Here is an 8,164-nt window from a genome sequence, read left to right as displayed (position 1 = left end):
CTCATATTACTGTCATCTTTCACTACACAAGGTTCAGATTTTCTACTTTTCAGCCATTTCTCTTTCAGTCAGTTCTGCCTTTTTCATCATCCACAGTGTTTGCTCTCAAATCAACAATCGTGTTGATTTATTGACAACCATCGTTCACAGTAAATTTCATCCCATGGTAACATTATCTGAAGCATATGTACTGAATGACTGAGAAGGAGTTGCCACAGATTATTCAAGACCACTCTTTACAAAACCAGCATACACCACAAAAAGAATAAACAGCAAAAGACCAAAATTATTAGAGTGCTGAAATCACTAGAATCCTCCGTAAATTGTTTTCTTTACTGATCAGAATGGCTTCAGGGTCAAAGGTAATCTTTACAATTGTTCTTTCCAACATTCATTCAAGTCTGCTTTTCCATGTGCTTGCACAATTTATTTGTCTGTCTTTAATTGATAATTGAAACATCTAGTATGGATTAAGTCCCATTTATGCTTCAGCCTCACCACAACTCTAGATTTTTCCTAAGCTTCAGATTTTCATGTATTCTTTTTAAACATAGACACATTTACGCACTCTTTCAAACAAGGAAGATGAGTTTCTTAACCTTTAGCAAAATGATTATTTTTATTTTTTTAAATGCGTTTTGCTTAATAACTGGATTTTGCTCCTCTACTGTTTTCTGACTGATTTTACCAAGAGATGCATGAGAGAGTTAATACAGTGTCAGCTTGTTTTGAAAACCAAACAACCTTTCTTTCAACCACTCTGGAGTTATACATGTGGAATTTAAACAAAAGCATTTCCAGCAGCTAGATAAGCAAAAGTCTCTCTGAGAAAGATGGAAGACTCATGGCAATTCCTCTGCCAGAATGCAACGTAAAATGGGAGCTATCATCTAGAAAGTGACAAAGCCATTTCTAGTCTCTGTAGTTTTGCACTCTATCTTCCACTGAAAAAATATGCTGTTAATGGTGTTGGCTTGTAAACCAAACACAGAAAAATGTTGCACTGGTGTCAGAGTGGAACTATTAACTCATGTTTGAAATATAATTGCTAAACTTTTTGTATAAGGAGTGAGCCTTCCTAGAAATTCTCTTGTAGGTAGATAACAAAAACTGTAAAACTGCTCCTTTCCAAAAGTTCTACAAACAAAACAGATGTGAGGCAGCCCAGATTGGTGAGGAAGATTAGCCCAGTGCTGATTCAGTCAGTGGAGAAGAGATAAAACATAATTTTTGCCAGCTCCCAGTACAGTGAACAATTCTCTTGGCCACATCTCCAAATAAGAGATGACACTGACTTACATCTAAGATTACATGAAATTTCTCTGTAAGCTTCTCTTATACATTCATTCCCCTAGAAATCTGTCTGCTTCCTGACAGAAGTCTCTTAACGACTGCTTTCTTTATATCACTTTTCTCTTTCACTCATTTTCTTGCTATGCTTTTTATTAAACAAAATGCTACACACAGCCAGACTATGAGATGTGCAGCCCACATATAATTTCTTTTAAAGCTAACTGCTCTCACACTTTCTCCTATCTACTGGTCAAAAATATATAGTTTCCATCTGATTGTGGCTCTACTCAAATTTTTATGCAGGGTTGATTTGGATTTTCCAGCTCAATCACAGCAGGAAAGATAAACTCTGAACCACATGATGATGTTGGCAGTGTCAGACAGTGAAAATGAAGTCTCCGGAGGATACCAATTGACAGTGACATTTCAACACTTGGATTGCTGAAGAATGGGCTTGCACAGAAAAAACAAAACAAAACAAAACAAAACAAACAAACAAAAAAAAACAACAACATTATGGGGCAGAAAGAAATGTTAGAAGTGTTGAAAGTTGAAAGCACAGTGACAAAAGTAGACATTTGCAAATGGAAAGTGTCTATTTTACTTATGCATCTCTTTACAGAACAAGTGTAGGCTGACCTTAGAAACTTCCTGCCCTCCAAAAATACCACCTTCTGTTTCCAGGAGTTGTAAGTGTCTCAACCATATTTTATGAAGAGTGACTGAGAGCAAAGAAAGGTTGCAAACAAGCTCTGGAAACAAGGGCATGTCACCTGGGAAGAGTACGGGGATGCTGTCTGTACTTGTAGACGTGGGATCAGGAAAGCCAAGGTGAAGGTAGAACTGAATTTGGCGAGGGATGTGAAGAACAGTATGAAGACATTCTACTGGTACATTGGCCAGAAGAGACAGGCCAAAACGGGTGTACTTCCTTTGGTAAAAGTAAAAAGAGAGCTGGCTTTAATGGATGAAGAGAAGGCTGAGGTACTGAATGAATTCTTTGCCTTGGTCTTCACTGGCAGCCAGGATTCTATAATTTCTCATGTCCCTGAATCCTGTATCCCCAAACCTCTACGTGGGGACCAGGGGAGTAAATCTCCACTGTAAGAGCAGAGCAAGTCTGAGACCACCTCATGAGACTGACTGCATACAAGTCTATGGAGCTGGATGGCATGCATCCCAGGGTTCTGAAGGAGCTGGCTGAGGTGGTTTTTCCCATTTACATGAAAGGGATCAAGGAGGACCTGAGGAACTACAAGCCAGTAAGTCTCACTTCTGTGCCTGGGAAGATCATGGAACAGATCCTCCTGGATGACATGATTGATCACATGAGTAATAAGCATGTTATCTGAGACAACCAGAGTGGCTTCACCAGGGGAAGGTCATGCTTAACCAATCTGGTGGCCTTCTATGATGGAGTGACCGCATGGTGACCAGGGGAAGACAACCGATGTCATTTACCTGGACTTGAGCAAGGCCTTTGAAATGGTTCTCTACCACATCCCTAGAAAGGATAGATAACAGCAGGACAAGGGAAAATGGTATTAAGTTGAAGGAGGGAAGATTAAGGTTGGATGTCAGAGGGAAGTTCCTTACTATGAGAGTAACAGCTGCCCAGAGATGCTGTGGATGACCTGTCCATCCCTGAAGGCTGGTTCAAGGCCAAGTTGGATGGGGCCCTGGGTAACCTGGTCTGGTATTAAATGTGGAGGTTGGTGGCCCTGCCTCTGGTGGGGGGGTTGAAGCTTCATGATCCTTGAGGTCCCTTCCAACTCGGGCCATTCTAAGATTCTGTGATTCTGTGATATAAAGTGGAATTAAGGTTGTTTTGTTCTGGTTTGACTAACAAGATGTAAAAAATTAAAATTATACCTCTTCTATGAGATTTTGTAATGAAGATGGTCTTTTTATGCATTTTTTTTCTTTACACCTGTATTACACCAACACAGTTCCATGCCCTTGATTAATTCTAACTCACACCGTTACCAGCCTGAAAAAGAATTCCTTAAGGACAATGTGGCATTAAGAAGCAGGCATTCTATTGTATAGCACTGGATGTATGGGGCATAACTCCACCTAATTGTGCATTCCTGGCACGAAAGATCTTCTGCTAATTCTCATTATTTGTGTTACATATGTAAATATCTTCCTGGACAGTACATACATATTTAATACTTCCCCTGAAATAATTAGCATAGAGTTCCGCCTCCTTGCATACCCTTAGACTTTTTGTACTGGTGGTCCTGGGACCAATGGTGGTTGTCTTAATTCATTCTTTATCTGAACTCTCTGGTCCTTTTACCTTATTAGGGATGGAAAGTTCCTTTTGTGGGATGCATTGCTGACTACAGAAGCAAGGACTAGATCTTAATGGTACTTATCTTCAGAGTGGCTTTGTGGATTGGCCTTGCTTTGTAGGCAGGAACTCTGCAAACAATCTATCTCCTGTTATCTAAAACAGTCGCAGTGCTCCACAACAATTCCCCCCTTTCAGACTTCTAAAGTTACAGATTTTGGTAGTCTCACTATGCAATTTTTATAAAAAATCCAAAATTAAATTTCAACAGACCCTATTTCTAGCTTCCCATTTCATTAAAACAATTCATCTCTTAAGGATACATTGCAGAATTACCAAGATGCCAAAATAAATAAATAACCACACCCACTGTGCTCATTGCCTTTTTAAGCTACACTGATGAAGTTTCACATTAATTCCATACATTATTTTCTTTACACAGCCCAAACACCTAAGACTATGATGATTATTAAATCAAGAAATATCTACCTTTCTAATAATGAAGCAAGCTATCCTCTTAAGAATCATTCTCCTATCACCTGGGGGATTTTATTTAGACAATTTTGTTTTTTGACTGTTTTCTGCTTGCAGATCTTGTGTAATACTAAGGATATGAATACAACAGTGTTCTTTGTCCAGCTTTAAAAATCCACACACCCCTTGTTCTACAAAGAAACTACGAAGTCTTCATCTGAATTCTAAAGCTAAGGGTTGCTTGGCTCATGATTCTTCCTGATTCCTGAAAGGTGCTTACAGCAGAGCGGGGCTGGTCTCTTCTCATTGGCGACAGGTGACAGGACAAGGGGAAATGGCCTCGAGTTGCACCAGGGTGAGTTTAGGTTGGATATCAGGAAAAACTTCTTTACAGAAAGGGTGGTTAAACACGGGAATGGGCTGGCCAGGGAGGTGGTTGAGTCACCATCCCTGGATGTGTTTACAAACTGTTTGGATGTAGTGCTCAGGGACATGATTTAGCGGAGGGCTGGTAGTTAGGGTAGTATGGTTAGGTCATGGTTGGACTGGATGATCTTTAAGGTCTTTTCCAACCTTAGTAATTCTATGATTCTGTGATTCTATGATCTACCCAGTTCAACCTTCCTACTTCTTTCTAGGTGTTGCATCTCTGAATATGCTTTACGTCTTTTACAGTAACTTCAGTAACTTCCTATCCTGAACATTCTAATTCTAAATCTGCTTTCCCTATCCCAGATTCACTTTCAGAATATACTGAGACTTGGTGTGATCTGTCATACAAAAATTCATAGGGGTTCATTTGGACACCTGTCTGACTAATTTGCCTTGTTGAGGTCTGATACATTTTCTCCACACCACCACTCAATTGAGAGTGACAGGAAGCGTAAATCCTGTTCCATTCCTGAAGTTTATCACTTCAGCAAGGAAGTAAGGTCCCCTTATCCTAAGACATGCATATAGGGACTCCAAAACTTAGGATCATCTTTTCTGAAAGACGTTTTTCAACCTCCCTTGCTCTCTTGGGCAGAGAAGGCCTCTGATAATCCTAATAAAGAATCTATTAGTCTCGATATGTACCACTATCCATATTACTGTGGTAATTAAAAAAATCTACCCGCTAATAATCTTTTGGATAATTTCCTTCCTTCATTGCTCTGAGTGGATGTCATTTAGGTTGATGAGGATTGTTTATCAAGAATAGTTCCTATCTATTCACAACACTGTTTTTGTTCCTGCCACTCACACACTTAAAACCATGATATCTAATACTTTCGATCATTGCCTCTGCTCTCAAATGAGTCAACTGATTATAACCTTCTGCCAGTTTCTTCATCTGTTCATCCTGCAATAAGGCCATCAGTTCAGCTTTTTGTGCTGAGATACTGGCAGACAAAACTTTGCCCTCTACCTCCTCATCTTGGGTCACTACAGCATAACCTGCTTTTCAACTCTCTGCTTTCAGAAAGCTGATGCCATCTACAAACAGCTCCCAGTCCACCTCCTCAGAGGCAGTATCTCACAGGTTATCTCAGTTGGAATCCTTCTCCTCAATAGTTTCCAGTCATGTTCCCTCTTGCACTCGCTGTTACATATACTGCAGGGTCCATAAAGTTAGGTAATTTCAGTCTGATGTCCTCTTGTTCCAGTAATACAAGATTGGTATTTTAGCATTCTCCTGTGGTACTGATGTCCCCCTTCTTGTTCCAGGACACTTGTGACAACATGTGGCACTATTATTGACACCCTTTTTCCCAGAGTCATTTCCCTAGCCTCCTGTGTTATGGGTTATAGCTGATGAGTACATGAGCTGGCAGTGCATGCTTGCAGCTCAGATGGCCAATCATATCCTGGGTTTCATCAAGAAAAGCATGACCAGCAGGGCAAGGGAGGTGCCCCTCTGCTCTGCTCTCATGAGACCCCACCTGGAGTGCTGTGTCCAGTTCTGGGGCTTCATCAGACTGGGTGAGGGAGCTGGGACTCTTCAGCCTGGAGAAGTCCCCAAGGAGACCCTGTAGCAGCCTTCCAGTACTTGAAGGGGATCTACAGGAAAGTTGGGGAAGGGACTTTTTTTTATAAGGGACATTTTAATGTAGCGACAGGATGAGAGGAAATGGCTTTAAACTGGAAAAGTGTAGATTCAGATATCTAAATATTAGGAATATGTAATATTTAAATATTAGGAAGAAATTCTTTACTTTGAGCATGGTGAGGCACTGGAACAGGTTACACAGAGAAGCGGTGAATGCTCCCACCCTGGAGGGGTTCAAGGCCAGGCTGGATGGGGCTGTGGGCAACCTGGTCTAGAGGGACGTGTCCCTGCCTATAGCAGGGGTAAAGTCCTTTCCAAGCCAAACCCCTCTATGATTCTATGATTCTATGTTCTGCAGTTTGCAAGCAGTGTTCAGATGTGTTTGCCTCATCAAAATAGACAACAATTGCACTGCATCATCCTTTTCCTTTCCCATCTGATATTTAGTCAATACCTGGGTTATTCAGGTCCCACTTAGCTGAGGGGTAGTTATCGTCTGCTATTCTCTGTTATGCTCCCTGAGCATGGATTCTCTCTTCTTCCTTCGCTTCTAATAAGATTATCAGCAAAACATCCAGTATTACTTGCAAATAATTCCAGTTTGGATCTTGAGTTCTAATTATAGTTTCCATCACCTTAGCTACCTTATCTGTGTCCTTCCTGAGTATTCTGGACAATTCTTTCCACAGACACAAATCTGTATCTGCTTCTGGATCCTAGAGCTTGCATCAAAGGTGCCCACTGTACTTAAAACAAATCTCTCACTCTCCCTCTTGCTGACTAATTTTCTTCTCCAAAACTCAAACATATTTCAAAATCTATCTCCTCCGTGCTTAACCCCAAACTTGAACCAATTCAAACATCTATGTATTTCTCTTCCTCCATTTCCCCTTTGCTCCCATCTACCCCATTTTTTTCTCTTGTTGATATCTAATCCATGCTTTACTGGTGCTGTAGAGTGAGAAGCAGTGCTTACAGGATTTCTGACGTTCCTTTTCTAAGACCAGCACCATGTAATGGCTTAGCATAAGACCACAATCTTTTCACAGTGCTGGGATCAGCATCTCTCATTGAGAACCCCTCAGTGCTGGCTGGATTATCCAGAGGTCCCACAGACCTGCAAAGTTCAGAGGCTGTGTCCCACCCGGGTCAGCAAAACTGTTACTGGACAAAAATGCAAGTCTGAAAAAGAATTCCTTAAGACCAATGTGGTATTAAGAATCAGGCATTCTTTTATTACAGCTCTTTGTTTTCTTCTGACTCCTGCATTTAGGTTTTTGTTTTTTTTCCAAGCTCTAAGTTGCATTTCTCTTGCTATTTAAAAATAAATAAAAAAATAAATAATAGTGTGAGAAAACAGAAGAGCATATTCAAGCCACACTAAAACTTCTGTTTGATCCCTCCCACCCTCTTTTCTCCTTCTCTTTCTTCTTTCTTTTCATTGACATTTCCTATGATGAGCACTCAGAACGAATAACTATTGCCTCTCCTGTCAGTTTTGTTTTGTCAGCTCTGAATGCTAGTTCTTGCTTTGCCATTTTCAAGGTCTCTTTCAATCCCTTGAACACAGCTGGGGCTTCAATCAAGAGCTCACACCGTGAAGAAGCTGGCAGTTGATCCCCAACCAACTATGTGGAAGATATATAATATATTTCACAGTGCACAGTGGAATACCCTTTTCATTTCATCATTGAGAAGCTGCTTGACTCACGAGCGCTATACAAAAATATTAATAATGTCCCATTCTCCTGGAGGATGTGAACATTTGGGGTTTGAACTTCACTGACCTCTGCTTGTCAGATTGATGCGACTTTAACAAATTCAATAAAGGAAACCTTTTTGTTACTCAGTTTATGGTTTCATTAGCTTCACTTCTGAGAATGTTTTTTAATCAATTCTCGGAAAAAAGTTGTGGGAATTGAAAGGTATAAAGAGAGTCTGTGGGTAACCAGCATCAAAGAACTGCATAATTGAACTGCGTTACAGAAGTGTTCCTAAAAGATCTGAATGATTTTACCTTTTAATCCTGAATTTTATTTCAGTTTTCAAAAGCATTTCAGAAAGCTCTTGCT

This window comes from Excalfactoria chinensis, chromosome Z (genome assembly GCF_039878825.1).
Source record: "Excalfactoria chinensis isolate bCotChi1 chromosome Z, bCotChi1.hap2, whole genome shotgun sequence".
In the NCBI taxonomy this organism is placed as follows: domain Eukaryota; kingdom Metazoa; phylum Chordata; class Aves; order Galliformes; family Phasianidae; genus Excalfactoria; species Excalfactoria chinensis.
The sequence above is the reverse complement of the archived record's forward strand: the minus strand, read 5'-3'. Positions refer to the sequence as shown.